The sequence below is a fragment of the Xyrauchen texanus genome, chromosome 43, assembly GCF_025860055.1.
Source record: "Xyrauchen texanus isolate HMW12.3.18 chromosome 43, RBS_HiC_50CHRs, whole genome shotgun sequence".
In the NCBI taxonomy this organism is placed as follows: domain Eukaryota; kingdom Metazoa; phylum Chordata; class Actinopteri; order Cypriniformes; family Catostomidae; genus Xyrauchen; species Xyrauchen texanus.
This window is the reverse complement of record NC_068318.1, coordinates 29,824,908-29,842,815: the sequence shown is the minus strand read 5'-3', so window position 1 is coordinate 29,842,815 and position 17,908 is coordinate 29,824,908.

Below are 17,908 nucleotides of genomic sequence, written 5' to 3'. Positions count from 1 at the left end.
AATTAACCAAACACAGTGAGTCATTTTACTGCGCTATTTCATATTTATGACTGGTGAGAGGACAATTCTACATGCACAATGATAAAATAAATAGCTGAAGCAAGATTAAAAACAGTAAATGATGGCTTGTACAAATCATTAGAATCATTTGCAACCACTTTCCTACATTACCAGAAAATAAGCAAGCAGAGAGCAGTTCTGTCCCATGTTAAAGGGACAGTACACTCAAAAATATAAATGGTCATAATCATTTTTTCTCTCTTAAATATACAAGACTATTTTTAATCATTATGCATAATAATTAAATATATTAACCTTTCTGTAATTCATCATGAAGATTATAAAACCACTAAGCACATGGTTATTGTTAAACACCTACATTTAATAAGTAAATCTTCATTTATCTTTGATCAAGCTAGCAACTGATTTTACTTTTAAAAAAGTAATAGAGAGTTCTTGGATATTGCCTCCATGTTTCTGACTGATAGTCGACAAAATCTGTTCCATCTCACTGGGAATTGAATCACTGATATTGATTAATAAGGAGTCAGATTGGATCATGTCATCACGTTGCCATCGGCAATACAGTTTCATACTGATATAAAGAATGATCTCATGGAAAAGTGTGTGTGCCGTGTGAAATCACGCTCAATAGTTGCTGTCTGCGTGATGTGACAGCTGATTGAAATAGACGATGTTCATTGCATGCTGTCTCAATACAAATTACCATCAGTGTGTCAGCAGTGAATGCAAACTACAGCTGTCAAGATTACATCACAGTCTGTCAATCAAAAGGATGACTCAGAAAAAATGTAGATTTTCAGTTGTTGTTGTTGCTGCCCCCCCCCCCTCACCATAAGCTGCTTTTTCATTTTCATTGAGTTAGTCTCCTAACATCATCGTTTTCCAAAGTATGTAGTAATGGAGAGCGTTTTCGGTGGAGTCATATGCCGTACTATTGTGGGTGAGAGGTTTAAATGTGGTGAAATTAATGCAAACAAAACAAACAAAAACGTAGTAATACCTTTAAGATTTTAAACTCTGTTTTCAGTAACCTATCACCATCATAGTTGTATAAAGAATGCAGAAAGGAAGAGCATTTTTGAAAATTCTCCTTTTTAGTGGAGGAAAACACCAAACAAATGTGGATGAGAGAAATAAATGTGTTTTCAAATGAAAATGTATTACTGTGGTCTCAATATGTCTCTTAAAATTCCTTTAGAAGAACTAAAAATGATAGTTGTTGACATACTGCATACAGTAGCGCTTTAAAATGAATGTGGTCTTGGAAGAATTGGATGAGAAATGTTAGAGTTCATGTTGAGACCTCTGACTTCTGATGCAGACAGTTTGCGATATTGTTGAGAATTAAAGGGATAGTTCACCTAAAAATGAGAACTCTCTCATCATTTACTCAGCCTCATGCCATCCCAAATGTGTTTGACTTTCTTTCATCTGCTGAACACAAACAAAGGTTTTTAGAAGAATATATCTGCTTTGTTCATCCTCACAAGTGAGCCGTGCAAGTGAATAGTGACCAGAACGCAGAAGGTCCAAATAAACTCATAAAGTCAACATAAAAGTAAACCATATGACTCCAGTGTTTTAATCCATGTCTTCAGAAGAAATATGATAGGTGTATGTGAGACACAGATCAATGTTTGAGTCACTTAAAAAATCTCCACCTTTTTACCAGCCCCAACTAGTAGGTGACTGAATGTGAATGTGTAGATTTACAGTAAAAAATGACTTAAATAATGATATGTTTCTCACCTACACCTATCATATCTCTTCTGGAGACATGGATTAATACACTGGAGTCTTATGGATTAATTTTAAGATTTTATGTGATTTTTGAGCTTCAATGGTCTGGTCACCATTCACTTGTATTGTGAGGAACTACAGAGCTGAAATATTCGATTAAAATTGATTTTATCCTTTAGGATTTGATTGTATGGTAAAAAAAGTGTTCTCTATTTTACAGGCGATTGTAGGGGAGGTGCAAAAAAATAAGATGGTTTGGTGATGTCAGCTTAAAAGAAAAGTGAGCTCAGAGGCGGAGCAAGTTATTACATTTTGATGAAATATTTAAAAGACAACCCTTTTTTCTTTGGAATAACACGCACCAATGAATTGTGCACAACAAGGAATGTGTATTAAAAAAGTGAAAAGAAGATTGAATTAAACCTAAGCTCATTGCTATCTATGTGAATCTTTAGAGATATTAGAGATGTTATTTTTTTTAATATGGGGAGCTGCTGCACACAGACAGTTGCTTATTTTCCAAACACTTGACCAATGAGCGGTTGAACTTGAATCTTAAATCTTGCATTCATTTTAAACATGTTTGCCTGTCGTTATTTTATAATGAGATTCTCCATTCCTTCTTCACTTCTGACTTTCTCAAGCTGGTAAACCCAAAGAAAGCCTTTACATCAGTGCTATATGCGTCATTCATTGACATCACATCCGTCACCTCCGTACTCATTTAGACGCCTGCGTCTGCTCAGAGTTTCAAATCCAACAGTTTGTCTCGGCAGGGTGCAACCCCAAGAGCAAAATAAGCTTTCAAAAGTTCTGAAACCTGTCATTTTTTATAAAAAACAAAAATCAAAATGGTTCATGTAATCAACTTGGCAACCCGCCTCCACGATTTCATGTACAATCACTAATCAAGCCCACTCTGACAATTGTTTAATGGAGGTTTTTTTCAAACAGCTGTGAAAGCCATTCCTGGTTACCCATGTTAGCTCCTGAGCAGAGTTCTACACCAATGACTCTGACAGTAAAGAACTACACTTTAAAAAATCCTTTCGTGGGTTGCCAGAATAATTATATAAAAAATACAGTAAAAATGTAAATGACTTTACAGAACAACCTGTACATTTTACATGAGTTCCTGTACATGACCACGCTAGCACTGTAAAAAAAACAGTTACATTTATAGTAAAGAAACATAAACTTGTGCTTTAAAAAAAAATAATAATTAAATCTGCTTTTTACTTTGTACGGTATTTGTTAATCACCGTAAAAATTACAGAAGAGCACATGATGACATGAAGTTCATCAATAGTGGCTCTTCAATGAGCAATGACCAATAAACATGTAGAGACAGTGATGGGTCATGCAGGGCATTGTGGGAATGCCCGGCTGTTATTTTCTTTTTACTGTAATTTTAACAATAAATTATTGTAAAATGTACATGTACTCTCTTGTTAAACATAATGTTCATTTTTACCTTTAATGTACATAATATACAGGAAAAACATACTTTTTACATCTAAAAAACTTTATGTTTACAACATTTTATTGTAAAAACTACTGTTTTGTGTTTTAAAATATATTTTAAAGTTCAGATAAAAATAGCATAACAGTCAGTATCTGGTGTACTGCAGTGCATCTCCTCCTCATGGACTGCACCAGATTTGCCAGTTCTTGCTGTGAGATGTTACCCCACACGTCCACCAAGGCACTTGCAAGTTCCCAGACATTTCTGGGGGAATGGCCCTAGCCCTCACCCTCTGATCCAACAGGTCCCAGACGTGCTCAATATGACCAGTATGGCTGCTGGCATTGTCATGCTGGAGGGTCATGTCAGGATGAGCCTGCAGGAAGGGTACCACATGAGGGAGGAGGATGTCTTCCATGTAAAGCACAGCATTGAGATTAGCTGCAGTGACAACAAGCACAGTCCGATGATGCTGTGACACATCGCCCCAGACCATGACGGACCCTCCACCTCCAAATCGATCTCGATCCAGAGTACAGGCCTGTCAGTTCTGTCTGGTCCATCGAAGGTGGGTTTGTGCTTATAGGCGACGTTGTTGCCGGTGATGTCTGGTCTCTCTTAGCTTATTGCGGACAGTCTGAGCACTGAGACTGTAACTCGGGCAGTTGTTGTTGCCATACTGTACCTGTTACGCAGGTGTGATATTCGGATGTACCGATCCTGTGCAGGTGTTGTTACACGTGGTCTACCACTGCGAGGACGATCAGCTGTCCTTCATGTCTCCCTGTAGTGCTTTCTTAGGCGTCTTACAATACAGACATTGCCTGGCCACATCTGCAGTCCTCATGCCTGCATGCAGCATGCCTAAGGCACGTTCACGCAGATGAGCAGGGACCCTGGGCATCTTTCTTTTGCTGTTTTTCAGAGATAGAAAAAGGCCTCTTTAGTGTCCTAAGTTTTTATAACTGTGACATTAATTGTCTACCATCTCAAAAAGTGATCTTTAAAATACAGTGTCCTGAAAACGGGACGTTTCTTTTTTGTTGCTGAGTTTACTTGTAAATGAAATATATTAGTTTAATTACAGTATAGCTGTGGTTCTCAACATGGGGACCTCAAGGTGACTGAAAATTTGTTAAAATCTAAAATGTTAACAAGCTATAGCATGATAATCTAACTTGCTATACTAAATATAAAAAAGAGAGAGAAAGAAAGCTAAAAGTCAAGATGTACAGCATGTAAACTGACATCGTATTTCCTATTTTAGCTCCCTTCAACAAAAGTTTTTATTGAAAAAAGGGGGTTTTGAATATTATCTTGGACAATGGGGGACCTCAGTGTCAAAAAGGGTAAGAACCACTAAAGTATAGTATCATATCAGTGTTTTAGATCCCCTAACCCAACCCCACACATAGACCTAACCACTTATAAACTATAGAAAATGTGTAACCAGCAGGTACATTTAGTCACAATCATTTTATTAACATGACACTTTAACATAGATATATTTGAACACCTAAACCCACCCCTACGCCTAAAGCCAACAACCCTTTATGGACATGCTGGAGAAAGAATCGCCATTGGCTAAAAGATATTAAACAAACCAGGAAGAGGACATATTCACATTTATATACAATTCATATGACTTCACACGCTATAGTATGTGAGAGTGAGTGTATATTTTGTTTCATATTTTGCTTTTTGTCATTTTAATCACATTTTTGTTTTTTAAAAATATAGAAATTTCACATTCAGTCAATTAATATGATGTCATGAAAATTATAATGATTCAAGCTGTTGTCACTGTTTAAAATTTCATACATATTTTTTAACACATAATAGTCACAAGTTTTGAGTCTAATAATGAAAATAGAATTCCACATGTAACATTTAAGTGCTACTTTATCATAAGTATATAAACATAAACATTAGGTTTATGGGGAGGGGTTTGCACAGGTTTTTACCAAACCCCCGCATAGATGCTGCAAGAGCCTATTCATTTAATTCTTTAATATTTACAGTGTTTGTTGAAGTTAAAATATGTCATTATGTATGATAGCCCCTTTAAATATGACATTATTTACATACTGACATTTTACAACAAACTCACTTAAATCTCACATAGGGCTACTTCTCTCAGATTTACTCAGATATCAACTTTTTCATTAAGGGGCAATATTTGATTTGAAGGGTTTTATTTTTACCTTTGCAAGGGCAACTTGTTTCTATTCTAACCTTATAAAATGGTTACATTTGTTACATTATATTTTGTGTTTTCTCAGACCTGATTAATTTAATAAATAAAAAACACTTTTGTGTCCTACACTTTTGGCTTCTAGCTGTTCAGGAGGCTTTTCAGACAGACAGATGCATAAGTGAGATGAACCGGTAGGCTATAGCACAGGGAGTGATAGTGTTACTAGGACAGTACTTGGACTGAACGGTCATGAAATTTAGCGCATGAGCATGACACCGAACTGATGCAGAGAGTGAGAAGCGCAGTGCCTGTGCTTCATCTGTGCACGAGCATCCGCCACTGACTCTGCACAATGGACGACATGAAACAAATTATGTTCAGCGAAAATTCCAGTGAAGATCGGGATGTATGTATTTGGATGGCAGTTCTGCCATCATTGGTGTGTGAATGTGAATGGGTGATTGGGACACAGTGTAAAGCGCTTTGGTAACCTCTAAGGTTAAAAGAAGCGCTATATAAGCAATAATAATAATTCTAATTCCTTACATTTATATAGCGCTTTTCTAGGCACTCAAAGCGCTTTACATAGCATAGGGATGATGCGACAGCAGCCATAGTGAGCCAGAACACCCACCACACACCAGCTATTGGTGGGGAGGAGAGAGTAGAGTGATGTAGCCAAGTCAGGAATGGAGATTAATACAAGGCCATGATAGATAGGGGCCAATGGGGGGAATTTGGCCAGGACACCGGGGTTACACCCCTACACTTTACAAGATGTGTCCTGGGATTTTTAATGACCACAGAGAGTCAGGACCTCAGTTTAACATCTCATCCGAAGGACGGTGCCTTTTTACAGTATAGTGTTCCCGTCACTATACTGGGGCATTAGGACCCACACAGACCGTAGGGTGAGCACCCCCTGCTGGCCTCCCTAATACCACTTCCAGCAGTAACCTTGGTTTTCCCAAGAGGTCTCCCATCCAGGTACTGGCCAGGCTCAACCCTGCTTAGCTTTAGTGGGCAACCAGGCAAGAGCTGCAGGGTGATATGGCTCCCGAAGTGCAGACTATCCCATATTCTTTAATTTAGGGGGCATTTTTGCCCAGAGCCCCCATTAATTTCCGACCCTGGATGGAGAGATGGAGATTAGAGATGTAACAGGTGTCTCTCTTCGCCATGCAGTTGGTAAACAAAGCATTTAGCTATTTCTACCTTTCTTGTCAAATGTGCAGCATTATGACTAATGATGAAGATATGAAAGGCGTCAAAACTATAGATCAATCCAGCGTCACGCTTGCAATGTTTAGAAACGGTTATACATCTGTAACATCTTAAGTTCAGTAACTATCCGGCAAAGCGCGCGCTCGCACTAAACTCAACGCGCTGCTGACAGCTGCACGAGAGAGAGATAGAGCGAATTTACTCACGCATCTTCTGGAGTTACAGTTTGTTACAGATACAAGTTTATTTATTTGATTTGTTCATCTGTATCTATTGGTCTAATAATTTGCAGATGCACTGTAAAGCGAAAAAAGGTGCGCGGGAATTTCCCGCACTTTGAAAGTGGAACTTGCGGGAATTATAAAAAATGTTCACTATACCAACAATCCCGCACTGAATTTCAGGCCCTGTTTATCAACACTCACTACATAACATCACATGCTTGTTTATATAGTATGCATAATTTGTACGTTTTAGATGTATTGAAATTGAAATGTTTAACAAGTGCTAAAATATTATAACAATATTATAACAAGCGCTGTCTCTTTAAGAGAACCGGCAGCAGTTCCGCTAGTGTTAAAGGATGAATTTGCGTATGGCACATTAACGAGAGAAGTTGCATGGTTGTTTTTACCTCATCCGTGCAATGTGTGATTAGAATTAATGTTTCTTTTTACTTTTTACTAACAACTGGCTTTAAACAACAGAAAGGAAATTAAAAGAAGCATTATGAAATGATGTCTTTGGAAACACAATACACGTAACAAGATCAACTACATTTTTACTCACATAATATGCATTGACTTACGTATAAAAATATTTATAGTACAATTCCTCAAATTGAAGTATACATCCTCTTGAGTTTTGCAACACTTTCTAACTTCCAAGTTCCAACAGACGTCCAACAGGCGTGTTACTGCTCTGTAGCCATGCTGTTTAACGGAGACTGTTGTGAAAACTGTCTGTGAAAAGTTTAAGCAAAATCAGAGTTGATGTGGTTCAATGCAATGTAAATGTAACTATGGCATATCATGGGCATGGCTCAACTGAAGCGATAGTGACACCAAAATCCACGACACCTCAGGACCCACTGTAGCCAAATAAAGAGTGTGCACTCATGAGACACAACATGCTGTGAAAGTAACTTGGTGCTAAAGTTCTTTGCCACTACACAACTCAATCACTGGCAAGTAAAATCTGAATATTTATTAACCAGCAATATTTAATAACTGACATTTTTTAGTCACGAGGAGTGAAATTTGGTTGCATATGTAAGTGATTTACTTGCAATGTAGAGGGGCTGCCTAACCAATTCTAAACAATATAAAAAGACATAAGCAGATAAAAGTATAGTCATAAGTTCAAAGTTGTTGTAATGCTAGTTGAGATGGCAATTTTTGTCTCACTGTTCCTCATAATGTGATCGCATGGCATCAGCAATGAGTAAATGATGACAGAATATTCAAACATCAATTTTAATCATTTCATTTTAAAATTGTGCCTTGGATAAAGTAACAGAATGCTCCAAAATTAGTTCAATAAGGCACAATAACAACATTTAAAATAAGAATCAAGGGTGATGGTTTGATGGTGCAGGCAAAATGATGTCTCAGTGATACTTCGTCATGAGATCATTTTGGAGTGGTGGTGGTGTAGTGGTCTAAGCACATAACTGGTAATCTGGTGATCAGAAGGACGCTGGTTCGAGCCCCACAGCCACCATTGTGTCCTTGAGCAAGGCACTTAACTCCAAGTTGCTCCAGGGGGATTGTCCCTGTAATAAGTGCACTGTAAGTCGCTTTGGATAAAAGCGTCTGCCAAATGCATAAATGTAAATGTAAAATGTAAATGTAAATTTTGGACAAGCATAGTTTGAATTGTTGTATACTATGTGCTATTACACACAGTGTAATAAAAAACAGTAGTATACAGTATATACTGTACCAAGTAATCCCGATTGAAATCAGATCCTATGTGCAAACGACTGCAATGTAACTTCTGTGCCTTGATTTCAAAGATGAATTGAAACTGCCTACGATTAAATACTCTGTAAAAACACAGACCTTGTAGTTGTGATTGATGAAAGAGAGGTAAATATTAAAGCAACAAAGACGCTGGAAACAGCAACACGCAAAGCTCCAAAAAGTTTTTTTCTTTTTTCTGTGCAAAGAAGGATTGGTTTGCTTTGTAGTGAGGTTCACTCTCAGAAACTGATCAGAGGAAAACATGAAAAGCTCTGATCTTTCTCTGATCAGACGTTTGACCCCATAATCACACGGCTTCTGGGACAGCTGTCTTATGGATGAGGCTAATTCTGCCTCCAGAAAACAATGTAGAATTCCTCATTGGAGAATGATTGTCAAACTCTGATGCAATATCCTTGGGGGGGAAAAAAAAAAAACATTCTGGAAAAATTGATGCAGGCTTTTTCATTTCTTACAGAGCTCAAAAACAACCCCCTCTTGCAGATGTCACAGGGTAATGATAGCTTTGTGAAACTGTCTGCACTGGTTTGTAATCAACACATCTCGACTTGCATGTTCGGGATGCACCGGCTGCAAACAAAGACAGCACAATCAACATGAAACCAGTAATTTGTAGAACTTTTAAAATGAGAATTATCCCTGACAAGACCAAAATATATAACGCTTGAGACATTTATCAGAGACTGGCTTGTTTACATTAGTAACATGTATGTGCATGTAGCGTAATTAGCCAGGCTGCAGGTGCTGCATGAAATGAAGTTATCATAATATGCAAAACATGTTATTTACCCAGGGCTAGCAGCACACATTCAATAAACAAGCCCCATAGCTGTGCATTCCTGAAACTAAGTCATTGTTTTGTAAACTATACTCTCAAGCTGCATGGTAATGCACACATTTTATGCATTCTCAGTTGCACGGGATTGTCAGAACGAATCCAACGCCTTACACAAGAAATGCAACAGGGTGTTGGAAAGCTGCAGTAATCACTGTTCTGGTTTAACGTTCCAAACAGACCCCTTTCTTTGACATTAAGTATCAATTTGTACAGCAACACACCTTTATTAAGAAAAGTATACACAACACAAGGCATTATAAAGAGATGAATTACACAAAGCTAGAGAGAAAGATAAGATGTCAAGTCAAGACAAAGTTTACAAAAGCGACTCGAGCGCGTCATGGAAGTGGGTGGTACTTCTGGAACCTGATTTTTGCACTTTTGCACCGGAAACGTTAAATATTGATCTTTTTCACACCCAAAGGGATCGTATCGCTTTAGAAGACATGAATCTAACCACTGGAGTTGTATGGATGATGTTTATGCTGACTATCTGTCATTTTTGGAGCTTCAAATGTCTGATCACCATCCACTTGCATTTTAAGGACCTACTGAGCTGAGATACGTTTCCTCAAATGTGTTCTTCTGAAGAAAGAAAGTCATACACACCAGAGCTATCATGAGGGTGAGTAAATTATGAGAGAATTTAAATTTTTGGTGAACTATACCTTTTAGGAGAATTGAGTTAAAATATGGGCCAAGAGAAAGGATTTACTCTCACTAAGCTGTGACTTTCCCCAGTCACCATTTATGTCCACAAAATGAAAGAGTCATTGCTCTTGCACAAGTCATAGTACCTGCTAGTTATTTGAATATGTTGGATCATCAAGTGAGTCATAAAGCAGGAGACTTCCTGTAGACTAAGCAAAGGGAAATATGTAAACTGCATGGAAAATATTAATGTAATTGCATTAGATATGAAACCATGTGGCATTTATTGTAAAGAAAGAGTGAACAAGCACACTTTTCAAACAAAACATTAAAAAAATAATAATAATAAGTTTATATACTTAGGTTTGGATTGATAACTTATAGACTCTGAGCCCAACCTGACCCATATGTTCAAAATGAAGACAAAGTAGTTGGACACTCTCTGCTTGTCATACGTTAGTGGGACATGTTGACAGATAATGTGCTGAACTCCATCTGTGGTTACTCTAATAGGACACCTGTGAGAACAGGACAGGTACTATGCGATATATGGGGGGACATTTTTATGTTTAGAGGGGGCAATATTGATCATTTTGCCATCAGTCAGGGCAGGGGCATCAGACGTTTCTGGGGGGGGGCTTGAGGCAAATCTAGGGAGGCAATGCCCCCCAAATCCCTTACAACCGGTCAAGTGAAGTCAGTTCTGAGAATAGGCTGAATGCAGATACCACTTGCTTTGATATTGTATCTTATGCAGTGACGGACATTTTTAAGTGTGGCTTAAGTGTCCAAATAGTTTGGGGGGGTCACTGTATCCACAAATCTTAGTTTAGGTAGAAATCAAGCCAACAGGTGGGTTTCCACTGATATAAAATAGAGGTTTTACTACCAGAAGGGAACCTTTTTAGTTGCACAAAGAACATATTATTGTCTAGTTCTTCAGAAAACCATCTTTATTTTTGCTTAAAGAACCCAGAAACCAATATGCTGATCTAACTAACCTACAATGAAACATTAAAATATGTTGTAGGCTTATCTCCAAAGAACCATATAGCAACACTATAAGAACCCTAAATAGTGAAAAATGGTTCTTGGTAATAAATGCTTCATATGTTGAACATAAAGCACCTCAAGGAACACTGAAGATCTTTTATTTTTAATAGAAGCAGGCCTCATTTCACCTCCAAAGAACCATTTACTACCTCAAGAAACCCAGCAAACAACTGTTCTATAAAGAGGCTTCTTTGGTCAACATGGATGTACAAGGAACCATTGAAGATCTTAAATTTTTAAGATTGCATGCCCATATTTTTTTCTAGAAATTGACACAAAAACAGGAATTGGACCGCTACATTTAAAGGCCCATCACACTTTAGGTGGAAACATTATAGGCTTCAAAACACCAAGCTTCAGTCACTAAAACAACAAGAAAACAAGTTCCTTTAATAGCCACCGTCTCAACTTCCTTGTTGGAGGAGATTCAGATGTCAAGAAAGACAATACAAAGTGACTGAATAAAGATGCACAGCAAAGAAACTCACCTCTACGTCTTTCAAAGATGCCCAATGAACAAGAAGTAACAATTGTTTTCATCTACTAAAGACAGCTTGACATTCCACGTGCATTGGCCTGCTACTCCAATAAAGAGAACGTATGACAAATCCTCATGTTTTCAACGTAGTTTGCAGCCTCGTGCATGGTTACATGCTGGTTTAAAATGATGATACTGAACGTATGTGCAGCCCAAACCAATGATGTCACATACACACACCCCCCGACTCTACTCCACCCACCTCTTCCATCCAAACCAGCAAATCTGCCTCCAACTCACCAGAGGAGAAGAAGAGGCTGCGCATGCAGCTCAGGCAAACAAGTGCAACAACCTACAAAACCGTTCACAGTTCTAATCACTCACGTGGCACATTCGCTCCATTGTTTGCATAAATGCATGTAGTGCCACACCTCTGCCAGGTTTAACTGGTATGCAACACTTTTGAGAGACTATTCAGACCACAAGGCTTGTCTGTGAGAATTCACTAGAACCAGTTTTAGGAAACAGAAAGAGTTTGATTGTTGAGGTCAGGTATATGGATTGATAGAGGTATTGTTGAGTTTTGGAAGCCTGAAGCGATTTTTGTGGTTGTGATAGTTTGAATGGTTACCTTCATATTCCAAGATAGGGAAGTCTTTTAGACCAAGTGTAAGGTTCAACTGGAGATGACAACAAAATGTAGGATGATTTCCATAGTCAACAGATACTTTCATCTGTGAAATGGAATTTCATCACCTTGACAACACTGACAGTTTAATGCTTTTAGAACTGTAGGGGATTGAATTGACTATTCAAATCAAAGCAACCACTGGGCAAAATTCACAATTTAAGACTTGGTTCTCCCTCAATTCATGAGGTACAATTTGAATTGAATTAGCCTCGCAACACAGGACGTTGAATTGGAATGACAGGAAGAAGAATTTACTGAATAGCACAACAGAAGAATTCCATTAGTTCCTTCATCAATTTTGACTAATTATGCATTTCTTCACTGATTTGTATTGACTTTTCTCAACGGATTAGGCATTTTTTGTTTTTTTTAAGGAATTTCAGTACTGTCAATACTATCTAAATTTATTTCCAGATACTTAAATACTAAATACTTAAAAATAAAATTTGAATCTATTGAATCTACACTTGACAAGAAAAATAGTCTAGTTTTAAGATTTACGCATTTCAGATGTATGCCTAATTTTGATCAAACTAAAGTGAGTAATCTGTAAATAAACTACATTAATATAAATGAAGCATAAATGTGAAATATTTATGTTTAATACAATTTTATTTAAATACATTGAATTTTCTCAACTGATTAAATAATGCTGTGTCCTGTCAAAATGAACTACATAGTTTTCAGATAACAAATGAAATACTGAAAATATTATAGTAAAAATAAATACTGACATAAAATTTGGAATTTACTGAATTTACGCTAGAGACAGAAAATAATCAGTCTAGTTTTAAAATGTACTCTTATAAGTGTATTACAAATTTCCATAAAACTGAATTGAATAGCCTTTAAATAAACTACATTATTATAAATTAAGCAGAAACGTTCAGTATATAAGTTTAATAACATTTGTTTGTTAAAGATTACTCAATTTAGTTTGATGGAAATTTGTCATACAATTGAAATGCATAAAACATACAAATAAATGTATTTTTTGAGTGTGAGGTCCATAAGATACATTTTAATAAATGAAATATAATGAAATGTGTTTAAATTAAATCATACTGGAAATAGCACTTACAGTGTGTGATCACAACATGCCTATGATTCATAGTGAAAAATAAAATATATTAATAAAATAAACACTTACAGCATTTAGGCCGATATGAATTTCTTTTCATTTCATTTTATTGGAACTGTCCTTCCTTATATTGAAATTCTGCATCCTATTTGCTACCTCAATTGAATTTAAAGTTAAACTGCATTCTCTGTTCAGTCCTGTGTGTACATCCCTGATGTGCACAACGTATAACAAATATTCATTTGCCAGTGACCTTTAAGCAAGCATGCCGTTCCTCATACCCCTGGAGTCATAGAGGCAAGACAAACAACAAAGAACAACATCCACGATGGAGGCTGTTTTCTAGATTTACCAAAATTGGCCGCATGTAATGTGTTACATGTTTAACAGCTCAATGCGTTTGCTCATTTTCACTGAATCACATGTAATGGGGCCACTAATGAGAAACAAATACATTGTGAGGAGTGATTTGCTTTGTCATAAACCCATTATATTGATGCAGATTGGCCTAATTTAGTAACAACATGAGTGTGGCCTGTCAGTTGATATCAACGTCTTGTCTTGGCTCAAAGGAACTGCAGAAGTCAAGTGTATAATATGGGTAAATAATGTTGCAAACTAACAAAAGGGATGCAGCAAGGAACTAATCCTTAATTACATATTCAGCACACTATGATTGCGATCAATGCAAACTATGATGCAAAACCGCCTGCATGAAAGACAGTGAAACATTACATGAAACATTTAAATTACACATTTAGAATGGGAAAAAAAAGCCAAGTTATTTTTATAAATAAGCAAACCATCAAAGACTCTGTCTGATATCACTAGTGAAAACGCCTCTATTTTGCACTTTCATTATATTATTTATAAAAATGTTTACTTATACCATATTATATATTATAAGCATAACAATTTGAGTTAAAGTTGAATTGAAAATGACAAAATGTATCAATATTTGGTCATGTATTTTCTTGTGATTATGGACCTGGAAATAGTGCAAATATTTCTTCTATATTTTTATGTTACTCTCCAAAAAAGTGATTCTAATGCCGGATTTTCAATGTGGTCTCAGACTTTTGGACCCCATTGTCTCTCATCAAGCAAGCAAGATGATGCGAGTGTTTTCAAAGAGCAAACAAGTAGGTTAAAAACAGCTGGTTGAAATAAATCTTGACGTGAACTTGTGCTGGCTCGTTCCGCTTAGCCCAAAGAAAACACAGCGATGGGCTCCAAGCGCCCGTGGGTGTTGTTTTTGCGTGTCTATAACTCACAAAGTGCTGGGAAGGCGTGAGAAAATGTGATATGTGCCATGTACCATCAACGTTGTTATTTCACGCTGTTCAAACTAGTAAACTAACTACAAATTCAATACCACAGTGCTGTGAATTATAGGCAGAGAACCGTTTTCTAGGGGCCAAATGGCTCTAAGATGTGTAGCTATAGTGTCAGGAGCAATTATGTTTTAGCACTGAATGTATTGAAAAAAAAGAAGCTTTTGGAGGGAAATCTACTCTATGGGCCCATGAATACGCCCTTGAGCTGTAACTAATATTTAGGATTCAGGAAGACCAAATGTAATTCATTAAGAATTGGTCAATGAAAATGTATATTGGTTGACCACTAAGGGTTAGGGTTCGGTTTTAACTTTTGGAGACATCCAAGTTTTGGAGACATCAAGTTCAAGGACTTTCCCTTGATGTTTTTTTGTTGTTGTTGTTGTTGTTTTGTTTTATAATGGAGAAGATAAATTAAACTTGGCATGCAATAGATGGCTTTTAAGCTTATATGAGCTGACAATGCAGTTTGATGTTGCAGAATGAAAGAGTCTTTCTGCTGGAGCCATGGCCGTGTCTTACCGGCCATTATTTTTCATCCCCAGAATTGAAGTGATTGCACTCTTGGTCTTTAGCACATTAATGAAGAGCGTTTTCCAGTGCTCCGGTACTGTGTTATTTTGTGCCATGGTCATTACTGTCAAGCTTCATTATAACATTAAAGAACCATAAAGGAAGTTGGAACCATTAAAGTAGCCCACATGAGTCGTGTATTATATTCAAAGTTTCTTGAAGCCAAATAATAGTTTGGGAAATTGCAGAGGATGTGTTTAAAATGTAAATATACAGTCTGCATGTGCAGTGCGCTTCAGTGAATGAGTGCTGCTGTGTTGTTCACACGTACACACAGGGGCAGACTGGGAAGAGAAATCGCAATTGGATTTTACATAGAAACCGTCCCAAAAGTTTTGAGTAGGGGGATTGTCGATGTCCATTTCTGCATATTGCAGCACCGTTTTACGGCCCTCTGCAGCCAGTAGTGGCCCGTTTGGCATAACACGGCGGTCGGCCCACCAGGAAAAGTCCTGGTTCTCCTTATGGCCAGTCCAGCCCTGCATACACACACTCATAGCATGCACGGTCTGTGATGCGCTCATGATGATACACTGCTTCCTGGAGTGTTCTGACAAAATAATAGGTTTTTAAACTTTAAACTGTTCATTTACTACTCCATTATCCATTATAGTTAACAAAAAAAGGTTTTCTCAAAAGTTGACAAATATTTGTGTAATTGTTTCTTTCTACTCTATAGTCTAGACCGCTAAACATTTTCGGTTTACGGCACAATGCGTATTGAACTTTTGGTTTTGGCCATTCATATTCAGTTTGGTGCATCACTGGTAGTCTAATAATATTTGACACTTTTTTCCCTAAAATGCTCTTGTAAATTCCAACATATTCACACATGAAGTCGGCATGATGTTTCCAATCGTTTTTGTACCCTAGGATCAGCGACTGTATGCAAACACGCTCACATACAACATTCTTATCATACATGTTTGCAGTGGTTTCATTGTGCTTACCTTTCCACCTGGCGTGATCGGCAGCACGTTGTATCAGCTGCATGGGAGACTAGGGTTCAAAGCCAAGCAGTAACCATGTTTCAATAATCAATGACAAGCTTGATTCTGAGGTTTTACTTTTCCCTCTAACATTACTTTTTTACTCCACTAATGGTTATGGTAAGGTTTGGGTTGGGGAAAGAATCTATAAATACATGCTTTTCTCTTTATTGTATAACATCCTGTAAAGCTGAATACAACTCGCTTCACTACTAGCTTTTGGCAACCTCTCCTGGTCATAAATGGAGCTCACACGTGCCCATATGCTCTACTACACTTACTGCTTTGGCCACTGGGGGCAGCGTTTAGACATTTCGGTCAACGTATACCAATTTTGACGAAAGAAAATTTGGCCTACTCTTTCCGATTTCACTGTGAGATCAGGCTGTAATTTCAGCCTTGCAACAGAAACTGTCCTAATTTAGTTTTCCAAGACCGTTCCTTGCTCATTTTAGCAAATGTACATGCATACAGAAAATTCACACGTTCACAGTATACATACTGCTTATTGCAAATATACAGTAGCCGACAAGTACAAGCAGTAGTAGTTGGCATTCGAAACACATGTTGTACTGTTGTCAAAGGGAAAATTCCTTTAAAATACTGTGAAATATACTGCAGAAATAGTATGGGCAGTTTGGTGGTAAAATGCAATTTTTAAAGAAAGCCATTGAAGATACTGTTAATGCAATATATAGGGACCTCTTGCCACCACCATATGTCAGAATTAAAGGGTAAGAATGAAGAAATATTTATTTTGTGTTTTATACACTAGTGTAAATGGCTTCAACGTTAACAGACATGGGAAAACAACAACTCTAATTTTGATTTCATGGAGGCTAGTTTTTGCTACTGCTCTTCTAAGATGTCCATACATCACTGACCTGTTATGAGTGACTCTTTATATGAGACATCACATTACTGACGTGTCTTCAGACTGGCTTTTGTCAGAAGCAATATAGGCTAGTTTCAGTCCTAATGGCCATAAAAAATAAAGAGCTTCTAATGGAAAAGCTAGCTTGCTGTAATGTTGTGAATTTGTGACAGATTCACAAAACAATCCACTCTGAAATGACACACTATACAGGAAATTGGCAGGTTTAAGTGACCCAGGTGTTGAACTGTATGTAAACATACTATTGTAAGCCTACGTCAAACTCTTGTATTTCAATTATAGACATTTTAAGGAATAATTCCCTAAGGAATAGATGGATTGAATATTGGTCTGTACTTAAATAGCACCTTTTTAACCTTAACAGTATTCAAAGCACTTTAAACTGTGACTCATTCATCCATTCACACACCAATGATGGCAGAGCTGCCATGCAAGGTGCTAGCCTGTCATTGGCAGTAACTTGGGGTTCAGTGTCTTGCCCAAGGACACTTCGGCATGTGGAGTCGTGTGGGCCGGGAATCGAACCTCCAACCCTGGGATTAGTGGCCAACCCACTGTACCACCTGAGCCACTGCCGCCCCCATATTGCACATGGTTGCATTGATAAAAGGAAAGGATTTGTGGGCAGTTTTAACTGTTCATGAGATGGATGGCCTGAGGGAAAAAAACAGTTCCTGTGCCTGGTTG